This window comes from Aulonocara stuartgranti (genome assembly GCF_965226115.1).
Source record: "Aulonocara stuartgranti genome assembly, chromosome: 16".
Lineage (NCBI taxonomy): Eukaryota > Metazoa > Chordata > Actinopteri > Cichliformes > Cichlidae > Aulonocara > Aulonocara stuartgranti.
The window spans coordinates 33,794,518-33,811,012 of NC_138952.1; positions in this window are offsets into that span (position 1 = coordinate 33,794,518).

The window sequence follows — 16,495 nt, forward strand, 5'->3', positions numbered from 1 at the left end:
CAAAGTTGGCCTCTGTGCTTATCAGTGTTAGAAAGACTCTTTCTTGCACTGAGGTCTGCTTATTGTAAATATCTTGTACTTGTTTTTATACCTTTTAATGTCAAAGTTGGCCTCTGTGCTTTTTCCGTGTTGGAAAGACTCTTTCTTCCACTGAGGTCTGCTTATTGTAAATATCTTGTACTTGATTTTTACACCTTTTCATGTCAAAGTTGGCCTCTGTGCTTTTTCAGTGTTGAAAAGACTCTTTCTTGCACTGGGGGCTGCTTATTGTAAATATCTTGTACTTGTTTGAAGACCTTTTAATGTTAAAGTTGGCCTCTGTGCTTATCAGTGTTGGAAAGGCTCTTTCTTGCACTGAGGTCTGCTTATTGTAAATATCTTGTACTTGTTTGAACACCTTTTAATGTCAAAGTTGGCCTCTGTGCTTTTCAGTGTTGGAAAGACTCTTTCTTGCACTGAGGTCTGCTTATTGTAAATATCTTGTACTTGTTTTTACACCTTTTAATGTCAAAGTTGGCCTCTGTGCTTTTCAGTGTTGGAAAGACTCTTTCTTGCACTGAGGTCTGCTTATTGTAAATATCTTGTACTTGTTTTTACACCTTTTAATGTCAAAGTTGGCCTCTGTGCTTGTCAGTGTTGGAAAGACACGTTTTTGCACTGAGATCTGCTTATTGTAAATATCTTGTACTTGTTTGAACACCTTTTAATGTCAAAGTTGGCCTCTGTGCTTTTTCAGTGTTAGAAAGACTCTTTCTTGCACTGAGGTCTGCTTATTGTAAATATCTTGTACTTGTTTGAACACCTTTTAATGTCAAAGTTGGCCTCTGTGCTTTTTCAGTGTTAGAAAGACTCTTTCTTGCACTGAGGTCTGCTTATTGTAAATATCTTGTACTTGTTTTTACACCTTTTAATGTCAAAGTTGGCCTCTGTGCTTGTCAGTGTTGGAAAGACACGTTTTTGCACTGAGATCTGCTTATTGTAAATATCTTGTACTTGTTTGAAGACCTTTTAATGTTAAAGTTGGCCTCTTTGCTTTTTCCGTGTTGGAAAGACTCTTTCTTGCACTGAGGGCTGCTTATTGTAAATATCTTGTACTTGTTTTTACACCTTTTCATGTCAAAGTTGGCATCTGTGCTTTTTCCGTGTTGGAAAGACTCTTTCTTGCACTGAGGGCTGCTTATTGTAAATATCTTGTACTTGTTTTTACACCTTTTAATGTCAAAGTTGGCCTCTGTGCTTGTCAGTGTTGGAAAGACACGTTTTTGCCCTGAGATCTGCTTATTGTAAATATCTTGTACTTGTTTGAACACCTTTTAATGTCAAAGTTGGCCTCTGTGCTTTTTCAGTGTTAGAAAGACTCTTTCTTGCACTGAGGTCTGCTTATTGTAAATATCTTGTACTTGTTTGAACACCTTTTAATGTCAAAGTTGGCCTCTGTGCTTTTTCAGTGTTAGAAAGACTCTTTCTTGCACTGAGGTCTGCTTATTGTAAATATCTTGTACTTGTTTTTACACCTTTTAATGTCAAAGTTGGCCTCTGTGCTTGTCAGTGTTGGAAAGACACGTTTTTGCACTGAGATCTGCTTATTGTAAATATCTTGTACTTGTTTGAAGACCTTTTAATGTTAAAGTTGGCCTCTTTGCTTTTTCCGTGTTGGAAAGACTCTTTCTTGCACTGAGGGCTGCTTATTGTAAATATCTTGTACTTGTTTTTACACCTTTTCATGTCAAAGTTGGCATCTGTGCTTTTTCCGTGTTGGAAAGACTCTTTCTTGCACTGAGGGCTGCTTATTGTAAATATCTTGTACTTGTTTTTACACCTTTTCATGTCAAAGTTGGCATCTGTGCTTTTTCCGTGTTGGAAAGACTCTTTCTTGCACTGAGGTCTGCTTATTGTAAATATCTTGTACTTGTTTGAACACCTTTTCATGTCAAAGTTGGCCTCTGTGCTTTTTCAGTGTTGGAAAGGCTCTTTCTTGCACTGAGGTCTGCTTATTGTAAATATCTTGTACTTGTTTGAACACCTTTTCATGTCAAAGTTGGCCTCTGTGCTTATCAGTGTTGGAAAGGCTCTTTCTTGCACTGAGGTCTGCTTATTGTAAATATCTTGTACTTGTTTGAACACCTTTTCATGTCAAAGTTGGCCTCTGTGCTTTTTCAGTGTTGGAAAGACTCTTTCTTGCACTGAGGTCTGCTTATTGTAAATATCTTGTACTTGTTTGAACACCTTTTAATGTCAAAGTTGGCCTCTGTGCTTTTTCAGTGTTGAAAAGACTCTTTCTTGCACTGGGGGCTGCTTATTGTAAATATCTTGTACTTGTTTTTACACCTTTTAATGTCAAAGTTGGCCTCTGTGCTTTTTCAGTGTTGAAAAGACTCTTTCTTGCACTGGGGGCTGCTGATTGTAAATATCTTGTACTTGTTTGAAGACCTTTTAATGTTAAAGTTGGCCTCTGTGCTTTTTCAGTGTTGAAAAGACTCTTTCTTGCACTGAGGTCTGCTTATTGTAAATATCTTGTACTTGTTTTTACACCTTTTAATGTCAAAGTTGGCCTCTGTGCTTATCAGTGTTGGAAAGGCTCTTTCTTGCACTGAGGTCTGCTTATTGTAAATATCTTGTACTTGTTTGAACACCTTTTAATGTCAAAGTTGGCCTCTGTGCTTTTCAGTGTTGGAAAGACTCTTTCTTGCACTGAGGTCTGCTTATTGTAAATATCTTGTACTTGTTTTTACACCTTTTAATGTCAAAGTTGGCCTCTTTGCTTTTTCAGTGTTGGAAAGACTCTTTCTTGCACTGAGGTCTGCTTATTGTAAATATCTTGTACTTGTTTTTACACCTTTTAATGTCAAAGTTGGCCTCTGTGCTTGTCAGTGTTGGAAAGACACGTTTTTGCACTGAGATCTGCTTATTGTAAATATCTTGTACTTGTTTGAACACCTTTTAATGTCAAAGTTGGCCTCTGTGCTTTTTCAGTGTTAGAAAGACTCTTTCTTGCACTGAGGTCTGCTTATTGTAAATATCTTGTACTTGTTTGAACACCTTTTAATGTCAAAGTTGGCCTCTGTGCTTTTTCAGTGTTAGAAAGACTCTTTCTTGCACTGAGGTCTGCTTATTGTAAATATCTTGTACTTGTTTTTACACCTTTTAATGTCAAAGTTGGCCTCTGTGCTTGTCAGTGTTGGAAAGACACGTTTTTGCACTGAGGTCTGCTTATTGTAAATATCTTGTACTTGTTTGAAGACCTTTTAATGTTAAAGTTGGCCTCTTTGCTTTTTCCGTGTTGGAAAGACTCTTTCTTGCACTGAGGGCTGCTTATTGTAAATATCTTGTACTTGTTTTTACACCTTTTCATGTCAAAGTTGGCATCTGTGCTTTTTCCGTGTTGGAAAGACTCTTTCTTGCACTGAGGGCTGCTTATTGTAAATATCTTGTACTTGTTTTTACACCTTTTCATGTCAAAGTTGGCATCTGTGCTTTTTCCGTGTTGGAAAGACTCTTTCTTGCACTGAGGGCTGCTTATTGTAAATATCTTGTACTTGTTTGAACACCTTTTCATGTCAAAGTTGGCATCTGTGCTTTTTCCGTGTTGGAAAGACTCTTTCTTGCACTGAGGGCTGCTTATTGTAAATATCTTGTACTTGTTTTTACACCTTTTCATGTCAAAGTTGGCCTCTGTGCTTATCAGTGTTGGAAAGGCTCTTTCTTGCACTGAGGTCTGCTTATTGTAAATATCTTGTACTTGTTTGAACACCTTTTCATGTCAAAGTTGGCCTCTGTGCTTTTTCAGTGTTGGAAAGACTCTTTCTTGCACTGAGGTCTGCTTATTGTAAATATCTTGTACTTGTTTGAACACCTTTTAATGTCAAAGTTGGCCTCTGTGCTTTTTCAGTGTTGGAAAGACTCTTTCTTGCACTGAGGTCTGCTTATTGTAAATATCTTGTACTTGTTTGAACACCTTTTAATGTCAAAGTTGGCCTCTGTGCTTTTTCAGTGTTAGAAAGACTCTTTCTTGCACTGAGGTCTGCTTATTGTAAATATCTTGTACTTGTTTGAAGAGCTTTTAATGTTAAAGTTGGCCTCTGTGCTTTTTCAGTGTTGAAAAGACTCTTTCTTGCACTGAGGTCTGCTTATTGTAAATATCTTGTACTTGTTTGAACACCTTTTCATGTCAAAGTTGGCCTCTGTGCTTTTTCCGTGTTAGAAAGACTCTTTCTTGCACTGAGGTCTGCTTATTGTAAATATCTTGTACTTGTTTGAACACCTTTTCATGTCAAAGTTGGCCTCTGTGCTTCTGCAGTGTTAGAAAGACTCTTTCTTGCACTGAGGGCTGCTTATTGTAAATATCTTGTACTTGTTTTTACACCTTTTCATGTCAAAGTTGGCCTCTGTGCTTTTTCCATGTTGGAAAGACTCTTTCTTGCACTGAGGTCTGCTTATTGTAAATACCTTGTACTTGATTTTTACACCTTTTCATGTCAAAGTTGTCCTCTGTGCTTTTTCCGTGTTGGAAAGACTCTTTCTTGCACTGAGGTCTGCTTATTGTAAATACCTTGTACTTGATTTTTACACCTTTTCATGTCAAAGTTGTCCTCTGTGCTTTTTCCGTGTTGGAAAGACTCTTTCTTGCACTGAGGTCTGCTTATTGTGAATATCTTGTACTTGTTTGAACACCTTTTAATGTCAAAGTTGGCCTCTGTGCTTTTTCAGTGTTGGAAAGACTCTTTCTTGCACTGAGGTCTGCTTATTGTAAATATCTTGTACTTGATTTTTACCGCTTTTCATGTCAAAGTTGGCCTCTGTGCTTATCAGTGTTGGAAAGACTCTTTCTTGCACTGAGGTCTGCTTATTGTAAATATCTTGTACTTGTTTGAACACCTTTTAATGTCAAAGTTGGCCTCTGTGCTTTTTCAGTGTTGGAAAGACTCTTTCTTGCACTGAGGTCTGCTTATTGTAAATATCTTGTACTTGTTTTTACACCTTTTCATGTCAAAGTTGGCCTCTGTGCTTTTTCCATGTTGGAAAGACTCTTTCTTGCACTGAGGTCTGCTTATTGTAAATATCTTGTACTTGATTTTTACACCTTTTCATGTCAAAGTTGGCCTCTGTGCTTTTTCCGTGTTGGAAAGACTCTTTCTTTGCACTGAGGTCTGCTTATTGTAAATATCTTGTACTTGTTTGAACACCTTTTCATGTCAAAGTTGGCCTCTGTGCTTATCAGTGTTGGAAAGACTCTTTCTTGCACTGAGGTCTGCTTATTGTGAATATCTTGTACTTGTTTGAACACCTTTTAATGTCAAAGTTGGCCTCTGTGCTTTTTCAGTGTTGGAAAGACTCTTTCTTGCACTGAGGTCTGCTTATTGTAAATATCTTGTACTTGTTTGAACACCTTTTCATGTCAAAGTTGGCCTCTGTGCTTCTGCAGTGTTAGAAAGACTCTTTCTTGCACTGAGGGCTGCTTATTGTAAATATCTTGTACTTGTTTGAAGACCTTTTAATGTTAAAGTTGGCCTCTTTGCTTTTTCCGTGTTGGAAAGACTCTTTCTTGCACTGAGGTCTGCTTATTGTAAATATCTTGTACTTGTTTGAACACCTTTTCATGTCAAAGTTGGCCTCTGTGCTTCTGCAGTGTTAGAAAGACTCTTTCTTGCACTGAGGTCTGCTTATTGTAAATATCTTGTACTTGTTTGAACACCTTTTAATGTCAAAGTTGGCCTCTGTGCTTATCAGTGTTGGAAAGACTCTTTCTTGCACTGAGGTCTGCTTATTGTAAATATCTTGTACTTCTTTGAAGAGCTTTTAATGTTAAAGTTGGCCTCTGTGCTTTTTCAGTGTTGAAAAGACTCTTTCTTGCACTGAGGTCTGCTTATTGTGAATATCTTGTACTTGTTTGAACACCTTTTAATGTCAAAGTTGGCCTCTGTGCTTATCAATGTTAGAAAGACTCTTTCTTGCACTTAGGTCTGCTTATTGTAAATATCTTGTACTTGTTTTTACACCTTTTCATGTCAAAGTTGGCCTCTGTGCTTATCAGTGTTGGAAAGGCTCTTTCTTGCACTGAGGTCTGCTTATTGTAAATATCTTGTACTTGTTTTTACACCTTTTCATGTCAAAGTTGGCCTCTGTGCTTATCAGTGTTGGAAAGACTCTTTCTTGCACTGAGGTCTGCTTATTGTAAATATCTTGTACTTGTTTGAACACCTTTTCATGTCAAAGTTGGCCTCTGTGCTTTTCAGTGTTGGAAAGACTCTTTCTTGCACTGAGGTCTGCTTATTGTAAATATCTTGTACTTGTTTGAACACCTTTTCATGTCAAAGTTGGCCTCTGTGCTTTTCAGTGTTGGAAAGACTCTTTCTTGCACTGAGGTCTGCTTATTGTAAATATCTTGTACTTGTTTTTACACCTTTTCATGTCAAAGTTGGCCTCTGTGCTTATCAGTGTTGGAAAGACTCTTTCTTGCACTGAGGTCTGCTTATTGTAAATATCTTGTACTTGTTTTTACACCTTTTCATGTCAAAGTTGGCCTCTGTGCTTATCAGTGTTGGAAAGGCTCTTTCTTGCACTGAGGTCTGCTTATTGTTAATATCTTGTACTTGTTTGAACACCTTTTAATGTCAAAGTTGGCCTCTGTGCTTATCAGTGTTGGAAAGACTCTTTCTTGCAATGAGGTCTGCTTATTGTAAATATCTTGTACTTGTTTGAACACCTTTTAATGTCAAAGTTGGCCTCTGTGCTTTTCAGTGTTGGAAAGACTCTTTCTTGCACTGAGGTCTGCTTATTGTAAATATCTTGTACTTGTTTGAACACCTTTTAATGTCAAAGTTGGCCTCTGTGCTTATCAGTGTTAGAAAGACTCTTTCTTGCACTGAGGTCTGCTTATTGTTAATATATTGTACTTGTTTTTATACCTTTTAATGTCAAAGTTGGCCTCTGTGCTTTTTCCGTGTTGGAAAGACTCTTTCTTGCACTGAGGTCTGCTTATTGTAAATACCTTGTACTTGATTTTTACACCTTTTCATGTCAAAGTTGTCCTCTGTGCTTTTTCCGTGTTGGAAAGACTCTTTCTTGCACTGAGGTCTGCTTATTGTGAATATCTTGTACTTGTTTGAACACCTTTTAATGTCAAAGTTGGCCTCTGTGCTTTTTCAGTGTTGGAAAGACTCTTTCTTGCACTGAGGTCTGCTTATTGTAAATATCTTGTACTTGATTTTTACCGCTTTTCATGTCAAAGTTGGCCTCTGTGCTTATCAGTGTTGGAAAGACTCTTTCTTGCACTGAGGTCTGCTTATTGTAAATATCTTGTACTTGTTTGAACACCTTTTAATGTCAAAGTTGGCCTCTGTGCTTTTTCAGTGTTGGAAAGACTCTTTCTTGCACTGAGGTCTGCTTATTGTAAATATCTTGTACTTGTTTTTACACCTTTTCATGTCAAAGTTGGCCTCTGTGCTTTTTCCATGTTGGAAAGACTCTTTCTTGCACTGAGGTCTGCTTATTGTAAATATCTTGTACTTGATTTTTACACCTTTTCATGTCAAAGTTGGCCTCTGTGCTTTTTCCGTGTTGGAAAGACTCTTTCTTGCACTGAGGTCTGCTTATTGTAAATATCTTGTACTTGTTTGAACACCTTTTAATGTCAAAGTTGGCCTCTGTGCTTATCAGTGTTGGAAAGACTCTTTCTTGCACTGAGGTCTGCTTATTGTAAATATCTTGTACTTCTTTGAAGAGCTTTTAATGTTAAAGTTGGCCTCTGTGCTTTTTCAGTGTTGAAAAGACTCTTTCTTGCACTGAGGTCTGCTTATTGTGAATATCTTGTACTTGTTTGAACACCTTTTAATGTCAAAGTTGGCCTCTGTGCTTATCAATGTTAGAAAGACTCTTTCTTGCACTTAGGTCTGCTTATTGTAAATATCTTGTACTTGTTTTTACACCTTTTCATGTCAAAGTTGGCCTCTGTGCTTATCAGTGTTGGAAAGGCTCTTTCTTGCACTGAGGTCTGCTTATTGTAAATATCTTGTACTTGTTTTTACACCTTTTCATGTCAAAGTTGGCCTCTGTGGTTATCAGTGTTGGAAAGACTCTTTCTTGCACTGAGGTCTGCTTATTGTAAATATCTTGTACTTGTTTGAACACCTTTTCATGTCAAAGTTGGCCTCTGTGCTTTTCAGTGTTGGAAAGACTCTTTCTTGCACTGAGGTCTGCTTATTGTAAATATCTTGTACTTGTTTTTACACCTTTTCATGTCAAAGTTGGCCTCTGTGCTTATCAGTGTTGGAAAGACTCTTTCTTGCACTGAGGTCTGCTTATTGTAAATATCTTGTACTTGTTTTTACACCTTTTCATGTCAAAGTTGGCCTCTGTGCTTATCAGTGTTGGAAAGACTCTTTCTTGCAATGAGGTCTGCTTATTGTAAATATCTTGTACTTGTTTGAACACCTTTTAATGTCAAAGTTGGCCTCTGTGCTTTTCAGTGTTGGAAAGACTCTTTCTTGCACTGAGGTCTGCTTATTGTAAATATCTTGTACTTGTTTGAACACCTTTTAATGTCAAAGTTGGCCTCTGTGCTTATCAGTGTTGGAAAGACTCTTTCTTGCACTGAGGTCTGCTTATTGTAAATATCTTGTACTTGTTTGAACACCTTTTAATGTCAAAGTTGGCCTCTGTGCTTATCAGTGTTAGAAAGACTCTTTCCTGCACTGAGGTCTGCTTATTGTTAATATATTGTACTTGTTTTTATACCTTTTAATGTCAAAGTTGGCCTCTGTGCTTTTTCCGTGTTGGAAAGACTCTTTCTTGCACTGAGGTCTGCTTATTGTAAATATCTTGTACTTGTTTTTACACCTTTTCATGTCAAAGTTGGCCTCTGTGCTTATCAGTGTTGGAAAGACTCTTTCTTGCACTGAGGTCTGCTTATTGTTAATATCTTGTACTTGTTTTTACACCTTTTAATGTCAAAGTTGTTGTAAATATCTTGTACTTGTTTTTACACCTTTTAATGTCAAAGTTGGCCTCTGTGCTTATCAGTTTTGGAAAGGCTCTTTCTTGTACTGAGGTCTGCTTTTTGTAAATATCTTGTACTTGTTTTTACACCTTTTAATGTCAAAGTTGGCCTCTGTGCTTATCAGTGTTGGAAAGACTCTTTCTTGCACTGAGGTCTGCTTTTTGTAAATATCTTGTACTTGTTTTTACACCTTTTAATGTCAAAGTTGGCCTCTGTGCTTTTCAGTGTTGGAAAGACTCTTTCTTGCACCGAGGTCTGCTTATTGTAAATATCTTGTACTTGTTTTTACACCTTTTAATGTCAAAGTTGGCCTCTGTGCTTATCAGTGTTGGAAAGGCTCTTTCTTGCACTGAGGTCTGCTTATTGTAAATATCTTGTACTTGTTTTTACACCTTTTAATGTCAAAGTTGGCCTCTGTGCTTATCAGTGTTGGAAAGGCTCTTTCTTGCACTGAGGTCTGCTTATTGTAAATATCTTGTACTTGTTTTTACACCTTTTAATGTCAAAGTTGGCCTCTGTGCTTATCAGTGTTGGAAAGGCTCTTTCTTGCACTGAGGTCTGCTTATTGTAAATATCTTGTACTTGTTTTTACACCTTTTAATGTCAAAGTTGGCCTCTGTGCTTTTTCCGTGTTGGAAAGACTCTTTCTTGCACTGAGGTCTGCTTATTGTAAATATCTTGTACTTGTTTGAACACCTTTTAATGTCAAAGTTGGCCTCTGTGCTTTTTCAGTGTTGGAAAGACTCTTTCTTGCACTGAGGTCTGCTTATTGTAAATATCTTGTACTTGTTTGAACACCTTTTCATGTCAAAGTTGGCCTCTGTGCTTTTTCAGTGTTGGAAAGACTCTTTCTTGCACTGAGGGCTGCTTATTGTAAATATCTTGTACTTGTTTGAAGACCTTTTAATGTTAAAGTTGGCCTCTTTGCTTTTTCCGTGTTGGAAAGACTCTTTCTTGCACTGAGGGCTGCTTATTGTAAATATCTTGTACTTGTTTGAACACCTTTTCATGTCAAAGTTGGCCTCTGTGCTTTTTCAGTGTTGGAAAGACTCTTTCTTGCACTGAGGGCTGCTTATTGTAAATATCTTGTACTTGTTTGAAGACCTTTTAATGTTAAAGTTGGCCTCTTTGCTTTTTCCGTGTTGGAAAGACTCTTTCTTGCACTGAGGGCTGCTTATTGTAAATATCTTGTACTTGTTTGAAGACCTTTTAATGTTAAAGTTGGCCTCTTTGCTTTTTCCGTGTTGGAAAGACTCTTTCTTGCACTGAGGGCTGCTTATTGTAAATATCTTGTACTTGTTTGAACACCTTTTCATGTCAAAGTTGGCCTCTGTGCTTTTTCAGTGTTAGAAAGACTCTTTCTTGCACTGAGGGCTGCTTATTGTAAATATCTTGTACTTGTTTGAACACCTTTTAATGTCAAAGTTGGCCTCTGTGCTTTTTCAGTGTTGGAAAGACTCTTTCTTGCACTGAGATCTGCTTATTGTAAATATCTTGTACTTGTTTGAACACCTTTTAATGTCAAAGTTGGCCTCTGTGCTTTTTCAGTGTTAGAAAGACTCTTTCTTGCACTGAGGGCTGCTTATTGTAAATATCTTGTACTTGTTTGAAGACCTTTTAATGTTAAAGTTGGCCTCTTTGCTTTTTCCGTGTTGGAAAGACTCTTTCTTGCACTGAGGTCTGCTTATTGTAAATATCTTGTACTTGATTTTACACCTTTTAATGTCAAAGTTGGCCTCTGTGCTTTTGCAGTGTTGGAAAGACTCTTTCTTGCACTGAGGTCTGCTTATTGTAAATATCTTGTACTTGTTTGAACACCTTTTAATGTCAAAGTTGGCCTCTGTGCTTATCAGTGTTGGAAAGGCTCTTTCTTGCACTGAGGTCTGCTTATTGTTAATATATTGTACTTGTTTGAACACCTTTTAATGTTAAAGTTGGCCTCTTTGCTTTTTCCGTGTTGGAAAGACTCTTTCTTGCACTGAGGTCTGCTTATTGTAAATATCTTGTACTTGATTTTTACACCTTTTCATGTCAAAGTTGGCCTCTGTGCTTTTTCAGTGTTGGAAAGACTCTTTCTTGCACTGAGGTCTGCTTATTGTAAATATCTTGTACTTGTTTGAAGAGCTTTTAATGTTAAAGTTGGCCTCTGTGCTTTTTCAGTGTTGAAAAGACTCTTTCTTGCACTGAGGTCTGCTTATTGTAAATATCTTGTACTTGATTTTTACACCTTTTCATGTCAAAGTTGGCCTCTGTGCTTATCAGTGTTGGAAAGGCTCTTTCTTGCACTGAGGTCTGCTTTTTGTAAATATCTTGTACTTGTTTTTACACCTTTTCATGTCAAAGTTGGCCTCTGTGCTTTTTCAGTGTTGGAAAGACTCTTTCTTGCACTGAGGTCTGCTTATTGTGAATATCTTGTACTTGTTTGAACACCTTTTAATGTCAAAGTTGGCCTCTGTGCTTATCAATGTTAGAAAGACTCTTTCTTGCACTGAGGTCTGCTTATTGTAAATATCTTGTACTTGTTTTTACACCTTTTCATGTCAAAGTTGGCCTCTGTGCTTATCAGTGTTGGAAAGACTCTTTCTTGCACTGAGGTCTGCTTTTTGTAAATATCTTGTACTTGTTTTTACACCTTTTCATGTCAAAGTTGGCCTCTGTGCTTATCAGTGTTGGAAAGGCTCTTTCTTGCACTGAGGTCTGCTTATTGTAAATATCTTGTACTTGTTTGAACACCTTTTAATGTCAAAGTTAGCCTCTGTGCTTTTCAGTGTTGGAAAGACTCTTTCTTGCACTGAGGTCTGCTTATTGTAAATATCTTGTACTTGTTTGAACACCTTTTCATGTCAAAGTTGGCCTCTGTGCTTATCAGTGTTGGAAAGGCTCTTTCTTGCACTGAGGTCTGCTTATTGTAAATATCTTGTACTTGTTTTTACACCTTTTCATGTCAAAGTTGGCCTCTGTGCTTTTTCCGTGTTGGAAAGACTCTTTCTTGCACTGAGGTCTGCTTATTGTAAATATCTTGTACTTGTTTGAACACCTTTTCATGTCAAAGTTGGCCTCTGTGCTTTTTCCGTGTTGGAAAGACTCTTTCTTGCACTGAGGTCTGCTTATTGTAAATATCTTGTACTTGTTTGAACACCTTTTCATGTCAAAGTTGGCCTCTGTGCTTTTTCAGTGTTGGAAAGACTCTTTCTTGATTTGAGGTCTGCTTATTGTAAATATCTTGTACTTGTTTGAACACCTTTTCATGTCAAAGTTGGCCTCTGTGCTTTTTCAGTGTTGGAAAGACTCTTTCTTGCACTGAGGTCTGCTTATTGTAAATATCTTGTACTTGTTTGAAGAGCTTTTAATGTTAAAGTTGGCCTCTGTGCTTTTTCAGTGTTGAAAAGACTCTTTCTTGCACTGAGGTCTGCTTATTGTGAATATCTTGTACTTGTTTGAACACCTTTTAATGTCAAAGTTGGCCTCTGTGCTTATCAATGTTAGAAAGACTCTTTCTTTCACTGAGGTCTGCTTATTGTAAATATCTTGTACTTGTTTTTACACCTTTTCATGTCAAGGTTGGCCTCTGTGCTTATCAGTGTTGGAAAGACTCTTTCTTGCACTGAGGTCTGCTTTTTGTAAATATCTTGTACTTGTTTTTACACCTTTTCATGTCAAAGTTGGCCTCTGTGCTTTTTCAGTGTTGGAAAGACTCTTTCTTGCAATGAGGTCTGCTTATTGTAAATATCTTGTACTTGTTTGAAGACCTTTTAATGTCAAAGTTGGCCTCTTTGCTTTTTCCGTGTTGGAAAGACTCTTTCTTGCACTGAGCTCTGCTTATTGTAAATATCTTGTACTTGATTTTTACACCTTTTCATGTCAAAGTTGGCCTCTGTGCTTTTTCAGTGTTGAAAAGACTCTTTCTTGCACTGAGGTCTGCTTATTGTAAATATCTTGTACTTGTTTGAAGACCTTTTAATGTTAAAGTTGGCCTCTTTGCTTTTTCCGTGTTGGAAAGACTCTTTCTTGCACTGAGGTCTGCTTATTGTGAATATCTTGTACTTGTTTGAACACCTTTTAATGTCAAAGTTGGCCTCTGTGCTTATCAATGTTAGAAAGACTCTTTCTTGCACTGAGGTCTGCTTATTGTAAATATCTTGTACTTGTTTTTACACCTTTTCATGTCAAAGTTGGCCTCTGTGCTTATCAGTGTTGGAAAGACTCTTTCTTGCACTGAGGTCTGCTTATTGTAAATATCTTGTACTTGTTTGAACACCTTTTAATGTCAAAGTTGGCCTCTGTGCTTTTTCAGTGTTGGAAAGACTCTTTCTTGCAATGAGGTCTGCTTATTGTAAATATCTTGTACTTGTTTGAACACCTTTTAATGTCAAAGTTAGCCTCTGTGCTTTTCAGTGTTGGAAAGACTCTTTCTTGCACTGAGGTCTGCTTATTGTAAATATCTTGTACTTGTTTGAACACCTTTTCATGTCAAAGTTGGCCTCTGTGCTTATCAGTGTTGGAAAGGCTCTTTCTTGCACTGAGGTCTGCTTATTGTAAATATCTTGTACTTGTTTTTACACCTTTTCATGTCAAAGTTGGCCTCTGTGCTTTTTCCGTGTTGGAAAGACTCTTTCTTGCACTGAGGTCTGCTTATTGTAAATATCTTGTACTTGTTTGAACACCTTTTAATGTCAAAGTTGGTCTCTGTGCTTTTTCAGTGTTGGAAAGACTCTTTCTTGCACTGATGTCTGCTTATTGTAAATATCTTGTACTTGATTTTTACACCTTTTCATGTCAAAGTTGGCCTCTGTGCTTATCAGTGTTGGAAAGACTCTTTCTTGCACTGAGGTCTGCTTATTGTGAATATCTTGTACTTGTTTGAACACCTTTTAATGTCAAAGTTGGCCTCTGTGCTTATCAATGTTAGAAAGACTCTTTCTTGCACTGAGGTCTGCTTATTGTAAATATCTTGTACTTGTTTTTACACCTTTTAATGTCAAAGTTGGCCTCTGTGCTTTTTCAGTGTTGGAAAGACTCTTTCTTGCACTGAGATCTGCTTATTGTAAATATCTTGTACTTGTTTGAAGACCTTTTAATGTCAAAGTTGGCCTCTTTGCTTTTTCCGTGTTGGAAAGACTCTTTCTTGCACTGAGCTCTGCTTATTGTAAATATCTTGTACTTGATTTTTACACCTTTTCATGTCAAAGTTGGCCTCTGTGCTTTTTCAGTGTTGAAAAGACTCTTTCTTGCACTGAGGTCTGCTTATTGTAAATATCTTGTACTTGTTTGAAGACCTTTTAATGTTAAAGTTGGCCTCTTTGCTTTTTCCGTGTTGGAAAGACTCTTTCTTGCACTGAGGTCTGCTTATTGTGAATATCTTGTACTTGTTTGAACACCTTTTAATGTCAAAGTTGGCCTCTGTGCTTATCAATGTTAGAAAGACTCTTTCTTGCACTGAGGTCTGCTTATTGTAAATATCTTGTACTTGTTTTTACACCTTTTCATGTCAAAGTTGGCCTCTGTGCTTATCAGTGTTGGAAAGACTCTTTCTTGCACTGAGGTCTGCTTATTGTAAATATCTTGTACTTGTTTGAACACCTTTTAATGTCAAAGTTGGCCTCTGTGCTTTTTCAGTGTTGGAAAGACTCTTTCTTGCAATGAGGTCTGCTTATTGTAAATATCTTGTACTTGTTTGAACACCTTTTAATGTCAAAGTTAGCCTCTGTGCTTTTCAGTGTTGGAAAGACTCTTTCTTGCACTGAGGTCTGCTTATTGTAAATATCTTGTACTTGTTTGAACACCTTTTCATGTCAAAGTTGGCCTCTGTGCTTATCAGTGTTGGAAAGGCTCTTTCTTGCACTGAGGTCTGCTTATTGTAAATATCTTGTACTTGTTTTTACACCTTTTCATGTCAAAGTTGGCCTCTGTGCTTTTTCCGTGTTGGAAAGACTCTTTCTTGCACTGAGGTCTGCTTATTGTAAATATCTTGTACTTGTTTGAACACCTTTTCATGTCAAAGTTGGCCTCTGTGCTTTTTCCGTGTTGGAAAGACTCTTTCTTGCACTGAGGTCTGCTTATTGTAAATATCTTGTACTTGTTTGAACACCTTTTCATGTCAAAGTTGGCCTCTGTGCTTTTTCAGTGTTGGAAAGACTCTTTCTTGATTTGAGGTCTGCTTATTGTAAATATCTTGTACTTGTTTGAACACCTTTTAATGTCAAAGTTGGCCTCTGTGCTTTTTCAGTGTTGGAAAGACTCTTTCTTGCACTGAGGTCTGCTTATTGTAAATATCTTGTACTTGTTTGAAGACCTTTTAATGTTAAAGTTGGCCTCTGTGCTTTTTCAGTGTTGAAAAGACTCTTTCTTGCACTGAGGTCTGCTTATTGTGAATATCTTGTACTTGTTTGAACACCTTTTAATGTCAAAGTTGGCCTCTGTGCTTATCAATGTTAGAAAGACTCTTTCTTGCACTGAGGTCTGCTTATTGTAAATATCTTGTACTTGTTTTTACACCTTTTCATGTCAAAGTTGGCCTCTGTGCTTATCAGTGTTGGAAAGACTCTTTCTTGCACTGAGGTCTGCTTATTGTAAATATCTTGTACTTGTTTGAACACCTTTTAATGTCAAAGTTGGTCTCTGTGCTTTTTCAGTGTTGGAAAGACTCTTTCTTGCACTGAGGTCTGCTTATTGTAAATATCTTGTACTTGATTTTTACACCTTTTAATGTCAAAGTTGGCCTCTGTGCTTTTTCAGTGTTGGAAAGACTCTTTCTTGCACTGAGGTCTGCTTATTGTAAATATCTTGTACTTGTTTTTACACCTTTTCATGTCAAAGTTGGCCTCTGTGCTTATCAGTGTTAGAAAGACTCTTTCTTGCACTGAGGTCTGCTTATTGTTAATATATTGTACTTGTTTGAACACCTTTTAATGTTAAAGTTGGCCTCTTTGCTTTTTCAGTGTTGGAAAGACTCTTTCTTTCACTGAGATCTGCTTATTGTAAATATCTTGTACTTGTTTGAAGACCTTTTAATGTCAAAGTTGGCCTCTTTGCTTTTTCCGTGTTGGAAAGACTCTTTCTTGCACTGAGCTCTGCTTATTGTAAATATCTTGTACTTGATTTTTACACCTTTTCATGTCAAAGTTGGCCTCTGTGCTTTTTCAGTGTTGAAAAGACTCTTTCTTGCACTGAGGTCTGCTTATTGTAAATATCTTGTACTTGTTTGAAGACCTTTTAATGTTAAAGTTGGCCTCTTTGCTTTTTCCGTGTTGGAAAGACTCTTTCTTGCACTGAGGTCTGCTTATTGTAAATATCTTGTACTTGATTTTTACACCTTTTAATGTCAAAGTTGGCCTCTGTGCTTATCAGTGTTAGAAAGACTCTTTCTTGCACTGAGGTCTGCTTTTTGTAAATATCTTGTACTTCTTTGAAGAGCTTTTAATGTCAAAGTTGGCCTCTGTGCTTTTTCAGTGTTGAAAAGACTCTTTCTTGCACTGAGGTCTGCTTATTGTAAATATCTTG